General features: G+C 45.7%; 1 protein-coding gene across 2 annotated transcripts in view; it reads left to right on the top strand.

Moving 5' to 3' along the window:
- The window catches only part of OVOL1 (ovo like transcriptional repressor 1), an 88,264-nt gene that overhangs the window by 63,759 nt on the left and 4,297 nt on the right, over positions 1-20,208 (top strand). The window lies entirely within an intron of this gene.

The following is a 20,208-nucleotide window of genomic DNA, read 5'->3' on the forward strand; positions in this document are numbered from 1 at the left end:
GACCCCTTGCTCAGTATTTAGTAGAAGCACCCTTTTGATCTAATACAGCCATGAGTCTTTTTGGGAAAGATGCAACAAGTTTTTCACACCTGGATTTAGGGATCCTCTGCCATTCCTCCTTGCAGATCCTCTTCTGTCAGGTTGGATGGTAAATGTTGGTGGACAGCCATTTTTAGGTCTCTCCAGAGATGCTCAATTGGGTTTAAGTCAGGGCTCTGGCTGGGCCATTCAAGAACAGTCACAGAGTTGTTGTGAAGCCACTCCTTCATTATTTTAGCTGTGTGCTTAGGGTCATTGTCTTGTTGGAAGGTAAACCTGCGGCCCAGTCTGAGGTCCTGAGCACTCTGGAGAAGGTTTTCATCCAGGATATCCCTGTACTTGGCCGCATTCATCTTTCCCTTGATTGCAACCAGTCGTCCTGTCCCCGCAGCTGAAAAACACCCCCACAGCATGATGCTGCCACCACCATGCTTCACTGTTGGGGCTGTATTGGACAGGTGATGAGCAGTGCCTGGTTTTCTCCACACATACCGCTTAGAATTAAGGCCAAAAAGTTCTATCTTGGTCTCATCAGACCAAAAAACCTTATTTCTCACCATCTTGGAGTCCTTCGGGTGTTTTTTTAGCAAACTCGTGTCCTCATGTGTGCTTTCATGTGTCTTGCACTGAGGAGAGGCTTCTGTCGGGCCACTCTGTCATACAGCCCCGACTGGTGGAGGGCTGCAGTGATGGTTGACTTTCTACAACTTTCTCCCATCTCCCGACTGCATCTCTGGAGCTCAGCCACAGTGATCTTTGGGTTCTTCTTTACCTCTCTCACCAAGGCTCTTCTCCCCCGATAGCTCAGTTTGGCCAGACGGCCATCTCTAGGAAGGGTTCTGGTCGTCCCAAATGTCTTCCATTTAAGGATTATGGAGACCACTGTGCTCCTAGGAACCTGAAGTGCAGCAGAAATTTTTTTGTAACCTTGGCCAGCTCTGTGCCTTGCCACAATTCTGTCTCTGAGCTCTTCTGGCAGTTCCTTTGACCTCATGATTATCATTTGTTTTGACATGCACTGTGAGCTGTAAGGTCTTATATAGACAGGTGTGTGGCTTTCCTAATCAAGTCCAATCAGTATAATCAAACACAGCTGGACTGAAATGAAGGTGTAGAACCATCTCAAGGATGATCAGAAGAAATGGACAGCACCTGAGTTAAATATATGAGTGTCACAGCAAAGGGTCTGAATACTTAGGACACTAGACGGCCGGGAAACCCAGGACGTCATATGATGGCCACCCAGGATGGAAGATCCCATCTGTGGCCATCATAGTTCTATACGCCGGTATTGAAGTGGTTAAGGTTTGGGGTCCCTGGATAGAATCACAAGATACTAGTGATTCCCTTCTTCACTTCATTTTTGACTCCTCACTTTAATTTGCCCCTGCATTCCACTGTTGTGCAGACTAATTGTTAGATTATGACTATGTTTCTATGTAATGATGGACTGATGGTAAAGTGCGCTAGGCCAGTTAGAGGTAATGAGGTATTTGCTTTCCTCTGTACAGAATCATAGTGCTGTTGTCATGTACCTTACGGTTTATGGCAGTTCTTCGTTTTCTTCATTTTTGTTTTATCTTGTGTTCGAGAAATAGTGTATCCAGAAAGTAATCACAGCGCTTCACTTTTGCCACATTTTGTTATGTTACAGCCTTATTCCAAAATGGATTAAATTCAATATTTTCCTCAAAATTCTACAAACAATACCCCATAATGACAATGTGAAAGTTTGTTTGAAATGTTTGCAAATTTATTAAAAATAAAAAAGGAAAAAAATCCCATGTACATAAGTATTCACAACCTTTGCTCAATACTTTGTTGAAGCACCTTTGGCACAATTACAGCCTCAAGTCTTTTTAATTTTGATGCTACAAGTTTGGCACACCTATTTTGGGGGAGTTTCTCCCATTCTTCTTTGCAGGACCTCTCAACCTTCATCAGGTTGGATGGGAAGCGTCAGTGCACAGCCATTTTCAGATCTCTCCAGAGATGTCCAATTGGGTTCAAGTCTGGGCTCTGGCTGGGCCACTCAAGAGCATTCACAGAGTTGTCCCGTAGCCACTCCTTTGTTATCTTGGCTGTGTGCTTAGGGTCGTCGCCCTGTTGGAAGATGAACCTTCGCCCCAGTTTGGGATCCAGAGCACTCTGGAGTATGTCTCATCAAGGATGTCTCTGTACATTGCTGCATTCATCTTTCCCTCGATCCTGTCTAGTCTCCCAGTTCCTGCCACTGAAAAACATCCCCACACCATGATGCTACCACCACCATGCCTTACTGCAGGGATGGTAATGGCCAGGTGATGAGCGGTGCCTGGTTTCCTCCAGAGATGACGCTTGCCATTCAGGCCAAAGAGTTCAATCTTTGTTTCAACAGATTAGAAAATTTAGTTTCTCATGGTCTGACAGTCCTTCAGGTGCTTTTTGGCAAACTCCAGGCAGGCTGTCATGTGTCTTTTACTGAGAAGTGGTTTCCGTCTGGCTACTCCACCATACAGGCCTGATTGGTGGAGTGCTGCAGAGATGGTTGTTCTTCTGGAAGGTTCTCCTCTCTCCACAGAGAAATGCTGGAGCTCTGTCAGAGTGACCATCGGGTTCTCGGTCACTTCCCTGACTAAGGCCCTTCTCCCCCGATCGCTCAGGGCGGCCCGTTCTAGGAAGAGTCCTGGTGGTTCCAAACTTATTCCATTTAGAGGTGATGGAGGCCACTGTGCTCATTGGGACCTTCAATGCTGCAGAAATTTTTCTGTACCCTTCCCCAGATCTGTGTCTCAATACAGTCCTGTCTTTGAGGTCTACAGACAATTCCTTGGACTTCATGGCTTGGTTTGTGCTCTGACATGCACTGTTAACTGTGGGACCTTATAAAGACAGACAGACAGTCCACAGATGGACTCCAATCAAGTTGTAGAAACATCTCAAGGAGGATCAGTGGGAACAGGATGCACCTGAGCTCAATTTTGAGTGTCATGGCAAAGGCTGTGAATACTTATATATGTTCTCTCTCTCTCTCTCTCTCTCTTGCGTGTGAAGGTATTCCCCAATGTAAAAAGAGGAAATGACTAATGTTTATAACTAAACTCATAGCTTTATCAAAATATAATACAGCAATTTATTATATTTTGATAAAGCTAGAAGTTATGTTCATTGTGCTGTAACCCCTCTGTATTACATATTGATTATTTTGGGGTTTTTTTGGGGTGTGATTTGGGTGGGGGTATTGCTCAAGTGTAGTGCGTTTCCAGGAGCCAACGACAGTCAGGAACAATGTTTCACCAAAATAGAACTCAACACAAACAGCTACCCATGCTGGGGTTTCCATTCTCAGTTCAAACAATATAATAAACAAAAATCACCCTCCTGGCTCTCTCTTGCAGCAACGCTGCTTAGGCCTCAACCTCAAACTTTTGGGCTGGTCCCTCAGACCGGGTCACAGTACTTACTGTGCTCACATGCAATCTATGCATCTCTCTCATGTACCCTCTACAGATCACTCGCAGCTCCCTGCTGCACAGGGCCCACTCCCTGACCTGGGCAAGGGTCCTCCTGTATCCTAGGTGGAGCATACCTGTCCCCTCGATGAAGTCCTGAACTATCCCCAGGTCTAGGATTGTAAGGGGTGTGTACACCTGCATACACACCCTTCTGGTCTCCTGGAAGTCCTGGACACAAGATCAGAGGCTTTGTCACTCCCAAAACTCTTTGAAGTCTCTGAACTCCAGAACTCAATCCGGGAATAATAAACACAGAGAAAACCGAAAGACCAGTTTTGTCCTCTTTGAACAGATCTTCTGGAGCCCCGCACTCTGCATTTGTGAGAATCCTGTGTGATCTATACCTCTATTTACACAGTGGCAGGGTCTAGCAATGTCACAAAAACCCACCTGGTTACTTGCATAGATAATTATCTTTACTACCTGCTGGTGCTATCCATCCTCTTGTACAATATATTGTATATATTTAGACATTTATATAATAAATGATGTTTACCTGTTATTTATCATTATGCTTTGGTGGTTACAAAGCTGCTACTAAGAACTGTCATGTTATATTGAGCAACAGGATGGTTTTAGAAATATAAGTTTGTTTGAACATGAATTCTTAGAAGCCCGCTGCGTTGCCAGGATGATAAATAATTTCCCTGAAATGCATCCTTAACAATGGTGCACATCACAAAGTTGATGGTGGTCGGGGAATGCTGACAAAGCTGACAGAGATCACTCAAGGAGGAAACTAGGGCTTATGTAAGAACTTTGCATTGTGAGTGTACAGAGTGCCCTGTTTCAAGTTGGGATTATTTTCGTTTTGGATGCCATGAGCAGCAAGACTGAGTAACAGCAGTATCTATTTGATGTCAGCATTACACTTGTATACTTGTAAGGGCAACAATTTTGGTTTCTAATGTCTTTATATTAAAAGAGAAAAAGAGTTAAAGGGCCGGCTAGGACCCACTTAAATGCCAGACTTTATAGGCTTCAGCGTGGGAGACACAGACAAATTTGTATAAAAAATATAATTTTATTTGTACGTTTTAAAATCCAATAATAAAACAAAGGCTTTATCAGCCTAAATAATCCAGTTGCTATTGTTGTATACAGTGGGGACAGAAAGTATTCAGACCCCCTTAAATTTTTCACTCTTTGTTATATTGCAGCCATTTGCTAAAATCATTTAAGTTCATTTTTTTTCCTCATTAATGTACACACAGCACCCCATATTGACAGAAAAACACAGAATTGTTGACATTTTTGCAGATTTATTAAAAAAGAAAAACTGAAATATCACATGGTCCTAAGTATTCAGACCCTTTGCTGTGACACTCATATATTTAACTCAGGTGCTGTCCATTTCTTCTGATCATCCTTGAGATGGTTCATCCAGCTGTGTTTGATTATACTGATTGGACTTGATTAGGAAAGCCACACGCCTGTCTATATAAGACCTTACAGCTCACAGTGCATGTCAGAGCAAATGAGAATCATGAGGTCAAAGGAACTTCCTGAAGAGCTCAGAGACAGAATTGTGGCAAGGTACAGATCAGGCCAAGGTTACAAAAAAAAAAAAATTCTGCTGCACTTAAGGTTCCTAAGAGCACAGTGGCCTCCATAATCCTTAAATGGAAGATGTTTGGGATGACCAGAACCCTTCCTAGAGCTGGCCGCCTGGCCAAACTGAGCTATCGGGGGAGAAGAGCCTTGGTGAGAGAGGTAAAGAAGAACCCAAAGATCACTGTGGCTAAGCTCCAGAGATGCAGTCCGGAGATGGGAGAAAGTTGTAGAAAGTCAACCATCACTGCAGCCCTCCACCAGTCGGGGCTTTATGGCAGAGTGCCCCGACGGAAGCCTTTCCATAGTGCAAGACACATGAAAGCCCGCATGGAGTTTGCTAAAAAAAAACACCTGAAGGACTCCAAGATGGTGAGAAATAAGATTCTCTAGTCCGATGAGACCAAGATAGAACTTTTTAGCCTTAATTCGAAGCAGTATGTGTGGAGAAAACCAGGCACTGCTCATCACCTGTCCCATACAGTCCCAACAGTGAAGCATGGTGGTGGCAGCATCATGCTGTGGGGGTGTTTTTCAGCTACAGGGACAGGACGACTGGTTGCAATTGAGGGAAAGATGAATGCGGCCAAGTACAGGGATATCCTGGACGAAAACCTTCTCCAGAGTGCTCAGGACCTCAGACTGGGCCGAAGGTTTACCTTCTAACAAGACAATGACCCTAAGCACACAGCTAAAATAATGAAGAAGTGCCTTCACAACAACTCCGTGACTGTTCTTGAATGGCCCAGCCAGAGCCCTGACTTAAACCCAATTGAGCATCTCTGGAGAGACCTAAAAATGGCTGTCCACCAATGTTTACCATCCAACCTGACAGAACTGGAGAGGATCTGCAAGGAGGAATGGCAGAGGATCCCCAAATCCAGGTGTGAAAAACTTGCTCCATCTTTCCCAAAAAGACTCATGGCTGTATTAGATCAAATGGGTGCTTCTACTATATACTGAGCAAAGGGTCTGAATACTTAGGACCATGTGATATTTCAGTTTTTCTTTTTTAATAAATCTGCAAAAATGTCAACAATTCTGTGTTTTTCTGTCAATATGGGGTGCTGTGTGTACATTAATGAGGAAAAAAAATGAACTTAAATGATTTTAGCAAATGGCTGCAATATAACAAAGAGTGAAAAATTTAAGGGGGTCTGAATACTTTCCGTCCCCACTGTATACTGTAGCTCTATATAGGTGCCGGAAGACTGTAATCATTTTAAAGTAGCATCGTAGCACAATACACAATATGTACTTCCGGGAACCAGATATGCCAGATCATATCTGACACATTGGGTATTGTGCTATGATGTTTTTCAGGGTTTTCTTTTATACTATGACTACAATTTTTGTTACTGTGTAGCGTATGTAATATAAATGTATCCAGTTTTTCACCCAACGCAGTATGCTGACCTAGGCTAGCTAGTTACTTTTCTTAGGAGTTTCCAACCACCAGGCATATATGCCAGATTACCTTTGAAGCTGTTGAATAAAATGGTTACAGTTGCCACTTTTTATGGCACACAAAAATTTTGCTACTTATCAAATCTATATATTTTCAGTAGAAAATACACTCACATTGATTTTAGTGCACACAAAGACAATATAATATCCATTTTGCATTTAGCCATTTGCAAAATACAAAAGATTAAATTGTGTTGAGTAAATAGATACTAAATATGTCAAGTCTCAAAATTATACGCACTCAAAAAACGGGAAAACCATGGTACCGCAATTCTATACAGTAAACTTTAAAAGCCCTTAAAGCTTATCAACTGAATGTTAACAGTAAATGGTGGCCCTAGAATTATTACTTTCACTCTGGCATGCATGGTGAATCATAATACTGTGACATAATTGTGTTTTTTTTACATGCATGCACCCGACCCAATTTGCATTTGTATTTGCGTGTACATGGCAAAGTACACAAGCTTGACACTGTAGAGACAAGGGATTCTTAAGAGACCAAATGGACTGTGGTAGGTGGTAACCATTTGCTTACATCCAAGACTAGTAAGGCTGTCAGTGACTGTAGCAGCACTCTCTGTTGTCCTGGAGCGCACACCGCTCAGCCTTTGAACGCAAACAGGGCTTGGAACCAGAAACCCAACGTTTGGTCCTAGAATTGCATCACTGCTGTTTGTGCCAGCACTGAGGGAGACACAACAGCTTTTGTTCCACCACCAGTGAGGTAGAGCATGCATCAAATTTGATCACAAATATATATTTTTAACTTAACTTTAATAACTTAAAGTGGATGTAAACCCAAATTTTTTTTTTAATGTCATAATGTAGAGTATAAGATTTCCTATCATTTGAGCCCAGTCTTGCCACAAAGAGTTAATCCAGCTCTGAGCAATCCTCTTTTATTGTTCAGTGAGATAAATCTTGACAAACAGAGAAAAACTTTGTCAAATCTTCCCCCTTGCTGTGTGTGACAGGTGATTTACATATCTCGTGCACTAGCCTAAGACATGCATTATTTTTTAATTCCCACCCCCACTCCTTTCTTCAGCAGCTCTGCAAGGATTGGCTGTTCCACACCTCAGCATGATTTGGCATGCTGAAGTCATGTGGTTACTTTCCTGTCTTTTCACTGGATGTTAGAGATCATAGCAGAAGTTCAGTGTAAGAAATACACAGGAGAAAATGCATATTGACAAGGGGAGTGTAGAGGTGGGCGGGGAGTCTACTGACATCACTACTCTATGCTGTAGATGACTGGTTTTAAGTCTCAGTTTTTTAATTTAAACATAACAAACATGTTATACTTATCTGCTCTGTGCAGTGGTTTTGCATAGAGCAACCCAGATTCTCCTCTTCTCATGTCCCTTGCTGGCTCTCCTGGCCCCTTCCTCCTGCCGAGTGCCCCCACAGCAAGCAGCTTGCTATGGGGCACCCAAGCCGAGCCGCTACTCTATGTCTCCTTTCAGACACGGAGACACAGTATGGCCCCACCCCCTCTCTCTCCTCATTGGCTCATTGACTTTGACAGCAGTGGGAGCCAATGGCGCCACACTGCTGTCTCAGCCAATCAGGAGGGAGAGTTCTGGGCAGCCGAGACTCTCCTGCAACATCGCTGGATCGAGATGGGCTCAGGTAAGTACTAGGGAGGCTAAGGGTGGCTGCGGCACACAGAAGGTTTTTTATCTTAATGCATAGAATGCACTAAGATAAAAAACCTTCTGACTTTACAACCACTTTAAAAGAGACATCGGGGGTCTATTATAAGCCTAATGTCACCTCTGCACTCTGTTTAAGCTTATTGAGCACCTCTACCCACATGCTCCCTGAATCACTTCTACTACAAAGCTAGCAGCCTAGAAGACAAACTCCTTGCTGCTATAGCAGTTGGGAGTAAGTTAAAAGAGAAGTAAAGTTTTTTTTTGCAGATTCGTACTTACCTAGGTGGATGCAGCATCGGTCCAGAGCTGCATCTTTCCCCCAGCGCCTCTGCACTGAGAACCAAGCGATCAAACACCGCCGATCGCTCAGTTCTTACAGCTCCCCGGGCAGAGAGATGCAGACTGTCAGTCACAGCTCTCTGCTCTGCCCCCTCCTCACTCATTGGAGCGCTGGCTGTGGAGGGGGCGGCCAGCTCAGGTTCTCAGTGGCTAGCTGAGAGGCTGAGCCGGGTGTCAGTCCAGGCACCTGGCAGATCCAGACTATATTGATGCAATGACATGGAGCCTGGACTGACATCTGTGACATCAGTAGACAGCGGACTTCAACCCACTCTCTGCTGAAAACGGGTCAAAGGAGTACAAAATGAACTGTACTCCTGTGATCCATAGGAGAAGTACAGTCAAATGAGCTTTGGCTGGACTTCTCCTTTAACATGCCTTTTTTTTTTTTTTTACAAGAAGTTCCTTTAACATGCCTACACGATTACATTGGGAGCAGCAAAAGGGTTAAATGTAGCATCAGGCATGACAAAAGAGCAACTCTAAGCCCAGGTTCACACTGAGCTGCAGGGATGAAAACGCGCGAGTTCAACTGAACTTGCACGATTTCACTCCCGCATGACAGTCCCGATTTCAGCCGCGATTTCAGAGATATCTGTGCAAAACCGCAGCCCGTAATCACAAAAAGTAGTACAGAAACTACTTTATGAAATCGGTGCAGCGCCGCAGATGTGGCGTTGCACCGATTAGGACAGTGACATTGACGGCAATCACTGCCGATTTGACATGTCAAATTGCATGTCAAAACGCTCCTTTTTATCACTAAGCTCCTTTGTGGGTTTAGGGATAAAACGTTTCAGTAGGCTGAAAAGGTGTGTTAAGACAATGATAATAACAGTCAGTGGAAGATGTAAGAAAAAAATGGTGAAAACAGACTTAAAGTGAACCTATGCTCAGATCTTGCAAACTAAAGGGTTTACGTATTCTGAACAAGCAGTAAGAGCACTTCAAACCATTCAAACTAAACCCGTATTTAACTATGTATCTATAAGAACTGCAGAAAACTTTAGCATTGGTTTTCCACTTGCTGATGTTTAAATAATAGAAAAGGAATAAAAACATATTTTTTGATGTTTTATCTGCAGTAATGTGACCGCTATCTGCACTTGTTCCTTACTTAATGAGCAGCAGGTATAGATTTACTTCAGCACTGACATCAGGACAGGTAGTTTAGACTAAGCAATGTAGAAGATTTGTAAACAATACAATTGCAGAGCATGTGCACTGGAGAAAGCAGCCAAGGTGCCCAGTGGTAATGAATACATAATGAGGAGGCACTGCTTCCAGGTGCCAACAATGCTGGGGGGATCAGTCATTTGACTAGCTGCTCAATAGCATAGTCTGCCTGGCCGGAAACTAAGGTTACATTTAGGAGAATGGCAGGATCACCAGGTATTTTCTATATATAACCACTTCCGCTCCAGGGAATTTCTGGCACTTTTTGTTCACATGTAACAATCAGTATTTTTTGCTAGAAAATGTCTTAGAACCCCTAAACATTATATATGTATTTTTTTAAGCAGAGGCCCTAGAGAATAAATTGGCGGGTTTCGCAATTTTTTTATGTTACACCTTATTTGCGCAGTGGTTTTTCAAATGCAATTTTTTGGAAAAAATAAGCTTTTTTGAATATGAATGCAAAAAAACACAATATTTTGTAAAATTTAAAAGATGATGTTACAGCGAGTAGATAGCAAACATGTCATGCTTTAAAATTACGCACACCCGTGCAATGGTGACAAAGGACGTAAATTTTATTATACATAGGCGATGCTTTAAAAGCTATTATAAGTTACCACTTTAGATTAACAGAGGATGTCGGGAGCTAGAATTACTGGCCATGATCTTACATTCACGGTGATACTTCACATGTGTGGAACGATTGCTGTTCAAGCATGGGGGCACTTTAAATTTTTAACAAAAATTTTTTTTTGTATCACTTTAACTGTATTGCTGTCACAAGGAATGTAAACATCCCTTGTGACAGCAATAGGCACGTAACAGGTACTCTTTATGGAGGGATCACAGGTGTGGCATACAGGGCTGGACTGGGACAAAAATTTGGCCCTTAACTTCCTCATGACTGGCCCGCTTTAATTTTGAGTGTCCCCAACAGCGCCCCCCTTAGATCAGAGTGTCCCCAACAGGGTCCCCCTTACATCAGAGTGTCCCCAACAGCGTCCCCCTTACATGAGAGTGTCCCCAACAGCGCCCCCCTTACATCAGAGTGTCCCCAACAGCGCCCCCCCTTACATCAGAGTGTCCTCAACAGCGCCCCCCTTACATCAGAGTGTCCTCAACAGCGTCCCCCTTACATCAGAGAGTCCCCAACAGCGTCCCCCTTACATCAGAGTGTCCCAATCAGCAGCTCCCTTCACATCACAGTCCCCACCAGCAGCCCACTTCACATCAGAGTCCCCACCAGCAGCCCACTTCACATCAGAGTCCCCACCAGCAGCCCACTTCACATCACAGTCCCAAACAGCAGCCCACTTCACATCAGAGTCCCCAACAGCAGCTCCCTTCACATCACAGTCCCCACCAGCAGCACACTTCACATCACAGTCCCCACCAGCAGCTCCCTTCACATCACAGTCCCCACCAGCAGCTCCCTTCACATCACAGTCCCCACCAGCAGCTCCCTTCACATCACAGTCCCCACCAGCAGCTCCCTTCACATCACAGTCCCCATCAGAGAGCCCCCATCAGCAGCCCTTCACATCAGTGTCCTCCCTCTCCTCCCCCTCCCACATGTACTCACCATTTTGAAGGCAGCTTCTCGTTCCTCTCTCCAGTCATGTGATAACAAGTGATAGGGGAGAGAGGAAGGAAAGTCTGCCGTTCAAGGGCAATTCAATTGCATGCTCCCTCAAAACTTTTGGCATATGTGGCATTGTGCTGTGTGTTCAAACTGCACATTTCAGTGGCCTTTTATTGTGGCCAGCCTAAGGCACACCTGTCATGCTGTCTAATCAGCATATTGATATGCCACACCTGTGAGGTGGATGGATTATCTTGGCAAAGGAGAAGTGCTCACTAACACAGATTTAGACAGATTTGTGAACAACATTTGAGAGAAATACGCCTTTTGTGTACATAGAAAAAGTCGTAGATCTTTGCGTTCAGCTCATGATAAATAGGGGCAAACACAAAAGTGTTGCGTTTATAATTTTGCTCAGTGTATGTAACTGGAACCTTTCAAAGGACAGTTTATAATTTTTTACCTACAGTGACATTTTAATTTTAAAACTTCACAACATAGGCATTGGAAGTTTAACTTTTCTTTATGAAGAACAGATCTTAGAAGGCTGCCACCATTCTAACGTACACAACCAGCAGCTGGTAGGCTGCATCCACAGTTGTATAGCATGTTAAGTTGTGCAGAATCGTTTTTTTGCAGGTTCACAAAATGCACAAAAAAAAAAACTCATTGCAGTTGCGTTTCTATTCAATGTTAATGACATCCCAAACACAGCAAGCAAGATGTGCAAAAAAAAACATGGCAAAACCTACAGCTAAAATAATGCTAAAAAAGATACTTGAGCTTCTTTGCTGCATTTGTTGCATAGAGGGCAGCTTATTAAAATAATTGGGTTACTCTATGTGCAAAGTACAACAACACAGGAAAAATGCACATTACATTGTGTGAATGGGGGCTTTTAAATTAACTGTACCCCAACTTCAGAGTGATTGTTGTGTTCTTTGAGGATAAATAACTTGAATACAGAGGTTAGTTATGGCTTGTTTAAAACTCTTTTACTGCTTGTTAAGAATATGTAAAAAGTTTAATCCCCATAGTCTAAGCACAGGGGCACTTTAACAGGGCAGCCATCAGAAAGTTTGGGGCCCCTTACACTTACACAGATTTAGGCCTAGGCCCCCTGGGGCCTGACCACCAACATTCCCCAGGGCCCGCCCACTGGCTGTCCCACCGAATCTGCCCCATGGCACCCAAATGAGTCCTTTGTTGCACCCACTTTTATTTTAACACTCTTATGCCCTGTACACACGGTCGGATTTTCCGATGGAAAAAGTGAGATTGGATTGTGTTGTCGGAAATTCCGATCGTGTGTGGGCTCCATCGGACCTTTTCCGTCGGAATTTCCGACACACAAAGTTTGAGAGCAGGATATAAAATTTTCCAACAACAAAATCTGATCATTTATATTCCAATTGTGTGTACACAAATCCGATGCACAAAGTGCCACGCATGCTCAGAATAAATTAAGAGACGAAAGCTATTGACTACTTCCCCGTTTATAGTCCCGACGTACGTGTTTTACGTCACTGCGTTCAGAACGATTGGATTTTCTGACAACTTTGTGCGACCGTGTGTATGCAAGACAAGTTTGGCCCAAAATCCGTTGGAAAAAATCGATGGATTTTTTTGTAGGAATGTCTGATCAATGTCCGATCGTGTGTACAGGGCATTACACCTTAATATATGAGACTAGGAGACTGGAGGGATGGAAGGTGCTGGGCATGGGTGGGGATACATTGTGGGGACTGGAGGAAAGGATGGTGCTGGCCGTGGGTGGCGATGCATTGTGGAGACCGGAGGGATGGATGGTGTGCTGGGTGTGGGTGGGGATGCATTCTGAAGACTGGAGGGATGGATGGTGCTAGGAATTGGTGGGGATTCATTGTAGAGACTGGAGGGATGGATGGTGCTGGGGTGGGTGGGGATGCATTGTGGAGACTGGAGGGATGTATGGTTCTGGGAGTGGGTGGGGATGCATTGTTGAGACTGGAGGGATGGATGGTGCTGGGCGTGGGTGGCGATGCATTGTGGAGACTGGAGGGATGGATAGTGATGGGCGTAGGTAGCGATGCATTGTGGAGACTGGAGGGAGGGATGGTGTTGGGTGAGGGTGGGGATGCATTGTGGAGACTGGAGGGATAGATGGTGCTGGGCGTGGGTGGCAATGCAATGTGGAGACTGGAGGGATGGATGGTGCTGGGGTGGGTGGGGATGCATTGTGGAGACTGGAGGGATGTATGGTTCTGGGCGTGGGTGGGGATGCATTGTTGAGACTGGAGGGATGGATGGTGCTGCGCGTGGGTGGCGATGCATTGTGGAGACTGGAGGGATGGATAGTGCTGGGCGTAGGTAGCGATGCATTGTGGAGACTGGAGAGATGGATGGTGTTGGGCGTGGGTGGGGATGCATTGTTGAGACTGGAGGGATGGATGGTGCTGGGCATGGGTGGCGATGCATTGTGGAAAATGGAGGGATGGATAGTGCTGGGCGTAGGTAGTGATGCATTGTGGAGACTGGAGAGATGGATGGTGTTGGGCGTGGGTGGGGATGCATTGTGGAGACTGGAGGGATGGATAGTGCTGGGCGTGGGTGGCAATGCATTGTGGAGACTGGAGGGATGGATGGTGCTGGGCGTGGATACATTGTGGAGACTGGAGGGATGGATGGTGCTTGGCGTGGGTAGAGATGCATTGTGGGGACTAGAGGGATGTATGGTGCTGGGTGTGGGTGGCGATGCAGTGTGGAGACTAGAGAGATGGAGGGTGGTGAGCGTAGGTGGCGATGCATTGTGGGGACTAGAGGGATGTATGGTGCTGGGTGTGGGTGGCGATGCAGTGTGGAGACTAGAGAGATGGAGGGTGGTGAGCGTGGGTGGGGATGCATTGTGTAGACTGGAGGGATGGATGGTGCTGGGTGTGTGTGGCGATGCATTGTGGAAACTGAAGGAAAGGATGGTGCTGGGCGTGGGTGGTGATGCATTGTGGAGACTGGAGGGATGGATGGTGCTGGGCGTGGGTGGAGATGCGTTGTGGAGACTGGAGGGATGGATGGTGCTGGACGTGGGTAGAGATGCATTATGGAGACTGGAGGGATGGATGGTGCTGGGTGTGGATGGCGATGCATTGTGGAGACTGGAGGGATGGATGGTGCTGGGCGTGGGTGGAGATGCATTGTGGAGACTGGAGAGATGGATGGTTCTGGGTGGGGATGAAGATGATTGAGTTGCATTGTGAAAATGGATGAGGATGACTCTGTGTGGGGATGAGCGTTACATAGCGAAGAGGTCTCCGCAATGTAACTCTCATCTGCACACAGAGTCATCATCATCCATTTTCACAATGCAACTCAATTATGCCATATTGTTAGCCTCTAGTGTCCCATCCAAGAAGAAGGAGATTAAATAAAGTCTAAATCAAATCTACAGGCAGCACAGGGGGGGCACAGGAGCACACATTATATCTTTGTGACTTACCCACCACGCTGCTCGTATCTATCTGCGTGCATCTGTTAGGGCTGGGACCATGTTCACCGTCGACGAGCTAGCCAATCGCCCTGCCCCGGCCAATCACATTGCAAGCAAACCTAGCAGCAGCCAGCAGGTTCCGCCTCAGCAGGGAATGGAGAGGAGCTAGCGCTGGTCATGATCACCTGCTGGGAGTGAGACAGCGGCGGCTCGGGCTTGTTAAATTACATAATGCTAATGCTTTCTTCCTCTTAGCAACTGCCGGCGGGGGGGGGGGGGGGGGTTTGCGGTGCTGGTGAAAGTGAAAGTAGACAGAGGCTTGTTTCTGCATCGTGTAGGTTAGTGGCGGAGCTGGTAAAAGATTAATTTCATGTACTGCAGTAGGGGGAGTGGGCCCTGGCCAGCTGGGCCCCTAGGGACGCTAGGGCCCCTTACATGAGGACTGCCTGTACCCCCCTGATGGCGGCCCAGCACTTTAAAGCCAAATGCTAGGAAAAATAAAATCCTCTATCTCCTCTATCCACCCATAAGAATAAAGGAGAAGAGCCCCATTGCCAAAGTCATCCTTTATCTTTCCCCTTCTGCCAGCATGTTCACCTTTAAGCCGGGTACACATGGACCTAATGTCGGGAGACATCAGCCGGTACAAAAAAAAACAGCCGACATTGGGCCTGTATGTATATCGGTCTATCCGACAGAAGCCGGCCGAACTTCTGTGGGACGTGCATGCTGGAAAACCAGCAGCAGATTCCCTATTAGCACTCTCAGCCAATGACAGAGAGCGCTGATTATAGTGTTCTGGTGGGGGGCCGCCCCCCTTCAGAACACAACAGCTCAGCAGAGGAGATCGCTGCACTAATAACGAATCATTAGTACAGTGTCACCGACCGGAGCTGACAGTTTTTTTTGTTCAACCCACTGGATTGTATGGAAAAAAAACTTGTAGTGTGTACCAGGCTTTAGGCTGGCTATCACTGAACAATTCAGTGGAAAACAACCTTCTTACAGTACTGCTGTGTAGAGGATTACAGTAGTCTGATATAGACATGTATGTTTCATTACGAAGCAAAATCCAGACTAGTTTTTCGTTATTCTGAGATTTGGATGTATCAGAATTTGTGAATTACAATAGTAATGAATTTCAACTAATCCAAAATAAATGATTAGAAAAATTATTCAAATTTGACATGGAAACTTATTGCAAAAAATACAGCAAGGTATAAAAGTAAAATACAAGGTGGTATCAAAAAGTTTAGAGACTAGTTTTGTAACATGCTAACAGATGGCAGCACAAGGCTGCACACACAGTTACAGGGAGCACCGAACGTCATAAGTCAGTGAGCCAAAAGACATTGTCCTGTTTATGTCAGGAGCTGTGCAACTGGTGCTATTCTGACCACTTGTGTTACCACAAAATTATTAACTCGTGTGTACAGGGCATTACACCTTAATATATGAGACTAGGAGACTGGAGGGATGGAAGGTGCTGGGCATGGGTGGGGATACATTGTGGGGACTGGAGGAAAGGATGGTGCTGGCCGTGGGTGGCGATGCATTGTGGAGACCGGAGGGATGGATGGTGTGCTGGGTGTGGGTGGGGATGCATTCTGAAGACTGGAGGGATGGATGGTGCTAGGAATTGGTGGGGATTCATTGTAGAGACTGGAGGGATGGATGGTGCTGGGGTGGGTGGGGATGCATTGTGGAGACTGGAGGGATGTATGGTTCTGGGAGTGGGTGGGGATGCATTGTTGAGACTGGAGGGATGGATGGTGCTGGGCGTGGGTGGCGATGCATTGTGGAGACTGGAGGGATGGATAGTGATGGGCGTAGGTAGCGATGCATTGTGGAGACTGGAGGGAGGGATGGTGTTGGGTGAGGGTGGGGATGCATTGTGGAGACTGGAGGGATAGATGGTGCTGGGCGTGGGTGGCAATGCAATGTGGAGACTGGAGGGATGGATGGTGCTGGGGTGGGTGGGGATGCATTGTGGAGACTGGAGGGATGTATGGTTCTGGGCGTGGGTGGGGATGCATTGTTGAGACTGGAGGGATGGATGGTGCTGCGCGTGGGTGGCGATGCATTGTGGAGACTGGAGGGATGGATAGTGCTGGGCGTAGGTAGCGATGCATTGTGGAGACTGGAGAGATGGATGGTGTTGGGCGTGGGTGGGGATGCATTGTTGAGACTGGAGGGATGGATGGTGCTGGGCATGGGTGGCGATGCATTGTGGAAAATGGAGGGATGGATAGTGCTGGGCGTAGGTAGTGATGCATTGTGGAGACTGGAGAGATGGATGGTGTTGGGCGTGGGTGGGGATGCATTGTGGAGACTGGAGGGATGGATAGTGCTGGGCGTGGGTGGCAATGCATTGTGGAGACTGGAGGGATGGATGGTGCTGGGCGTGGATACATTGTGGAGACTGGAGGGATGGATGGTGCTTGGCGTGGGTAGAGATGCATTGTGGGGACTAGAGGGATGTATGGTGCTGGGTGTGGGTGGCGATGCAGTGTGGAGACTAGAGAGATGGAGGGTGGTGAGCGTAGGTGGCGATGCATTGTGGGGACTAGAGGGATGTATGGTGCTGGGTGTGGGTGGCGATGCAGTGTGGAGACTAGAGAGATGGAGGGTGGTGAGCGTGGGTGGGGATGCATTGTGTAGACTGGAGGGATGGATGGTGCTGGGTGTGTGTGGCGATGCATTGTGGAAACTGAAGGAAAGGATGGTGCTGGGCGTGGGTGGTGATGCATTGTGGAGACTGGAGGGATGGATGGTGCTGGGCGTGGGTGGAGATGCGTTGTGGAGACTGGAGGGATGGATGGTGCTGGACGTGGGTAGAGATGCATTATGGAGACTGGAGGGATGGATGGTGCTGGGCGTGGGTGGAGATGCATTGTGGAGACTGGAGAGATGGATGGTTCTGGGTGGGGATGAAGATGATTGAGTTGCATTGTGAAAATGGATGAGGATGACTCTGTGTGGGGATGAGCGTTACATAGCGAAGAGGTCTCCGCAATGTAACTCTCATCTGCACACAGAGTCATCATCATCCATTTTCACAATGCAACTCAATTATGCCATATTGTTAGCCTCTAGTGTCCCATCCAAGAAGAAGGAGATTAAATAAAGTCTAAATCAAATCTACAGGCAGCACAGGGGGGGCACAGGAGCACACATTACATCTTTGTGACTTACCCACCACGCTGCTCGTATCTATCTGCGTGCATCTGTTAGGGCTGGGACCATGTTCACCGTCGACGAGCTAGCCAATCGCCCTGCCCCGGCCAATCACATTGCAAGCAAACCTAGCAGCAGCCAGCAGGTTCCGCCTCAGCAGGGAATGGAGAGGAGCTAGCGCTGGTCATGATCACCTGCTGGGAGTGAGACAGCGGCGGCTCGGGCTTGTTAAATTACATAATGCTAATGCTTTCTTCCTCTTAGCAACTGCCGGCGGGGGGGGGGGGGGGGGGTTTGCGGTGCTGGTGAAAGTGAAAGTAGACAGAGGCTTGTTTCTGCATCGTGTAGGTTAGTGGCGGAGCTGGTAAAAGATTAATTTCATGTACTGCAGTAGGGGGAGTGGGCCCTGGCCAGCTGGGCCCCTAGGGACGCTAGGGCCCCTTACATGAGGACTGCCTGTACCCCCCTGATGGCGGCCCAGCACTTTAAAGCCAAATGCTAGGAAAAATAAAATCCTCTATCTCCTCTATCCACCCATAAGAATAAAGGAGAAGAGCCCCATTGCCAAAGTCATCCTTTATCTTTCCCCTTCTGCCAGCATGTTCACCTTTAAGCCGGGTACACATGGACCTAATGTCGGGAGACATCAGCCGGTACAAAAAAAAACAGCCGACATTGGGCCTGTATGTATATCGGTCTATCCGACAGAAGCCGGCCGAACTTCTGTGGGACGTGCATGCTGGAAAACCAGCAGCAGATTCCCTATTAGCACTCTCAGCCAATGACAGAGAGCGCTGATTATAGTGTTCTGGTGGGGGGCCGCCCCCCTTCAGAACACAACAGCTCAGCAGAGGAGATCGCTGCACTAATAACGAATCATTAGTACAGTGTCACCGACCGGAGCTGACAGTTTTTTTTGTTCAACCCACTGGATTGTATGGAAAAAAAACTTGTAGTGTGTACCAGGCTTTAGGCTGGCTATCACTGAACAATTCAGTGGAAAACAACCTTCTTACAGTACTGCTGTGTAGAGGATTACAGTAGTCTGATATAGACATGTATGTTTCATTACGAAGCAAAATCCAGACTAGTTTTTCGTTATTCTGAGATTTGGATGTATCAGAATTTGTGAATTACAATAGTAATGAATTTCAACTAATCCAAAATAAATGATTAGAAAAATTATTCAAATTTGACATGGAAACTTATTGCAAAAAATACAGCAAGGTATAAAAGTAAAATACAAGGTGGTATCAAAAAGTTTAGAGACTAGTTTTGTAACATGCTAACAGATGGCAGCACAAGGCTGCACACACAGTTACAGGGAGCACCGAACGTCATAAGTCAGTGAGCCAAAAGACATTGTCCTGTTTATGTCAGGAGCTGTGCAACTGGTGCTATTCTGACCACTTGTGTTACCACAAAATTATTAACTTAATGCATATGAAACTGAACAAAACAAATTTTAAGTCATGCACATCTCTAGTCTGTAGTCTTGACTGATTGAAGTATATATACATAAAAAAAAAAAAATCTGTAAAAGAACTAAACATAAACTCTGGTCTGTACCCTAACTTGACTATATTTAGGATAAACTGATTTGAGCACAGCTTTACCCTTTGGAAAAAGAGGGTACTTACTTTTTACCAATCCCATCCTATAGTGTCACTCAGTTTAGCTGTTAATTCAAGAGACTAAAACAGTCATGCAACTATCAAAGGACCATGTATTTTTCGCCCCTCCATGTTTCTATTCCCTTTTTGACCTCCAATCTTGCTCTACAGGGACACACAACAGATAATATACACACATATGGCACTGCCGCAAACATCGGGATTAGAATTTATAGTTTTTTTTTAGTTTTTTTTTAAGGTTATTCAGAGTAAGACAAGAAATATACAGCTAAAAAGTTTAGAATATTATTTGTTTTTACTATTTTGGGCCAGTTTTCCTTTGATAAAAAACATGAGATATCCATTACCTTTGCCGTTAAATTAAATTATTCTGAAAAAAACAAAGTATCATTCTTGGATACACTAAGTGGTTGCAGTGATATGTACAGTTTTACCAACACATGTATCAGTCAATGTGACAATTGGTGGGAGATTCTGAATGCTGACTGGTGTATGTAAGACATTTAGATACAGTCATACACAGCCACTGATTATATAATATGAGTGATTTAGATGCAGCCTCTCGATTAAAGCAGACCTGTCACAAACCTAGTTCCACCAGCAGTAGAACACTAACAAGAAG

Source organism: Aquarana catesbeiana, linkage group LG11, assembly GCF_042186555.1.
Source record: "Aquarana catesbeiana isolate 2022-GZ linkage group LG11, ASM4218655v1, whole genome shotgun sequence".
In the NCBI taxonomy this organism is placed as follows: Eukaryota; Metazoa; Chordata; class Amphibia; order Anura; family Ranidae; genus Aquarana; species Aquarana catesbeiana.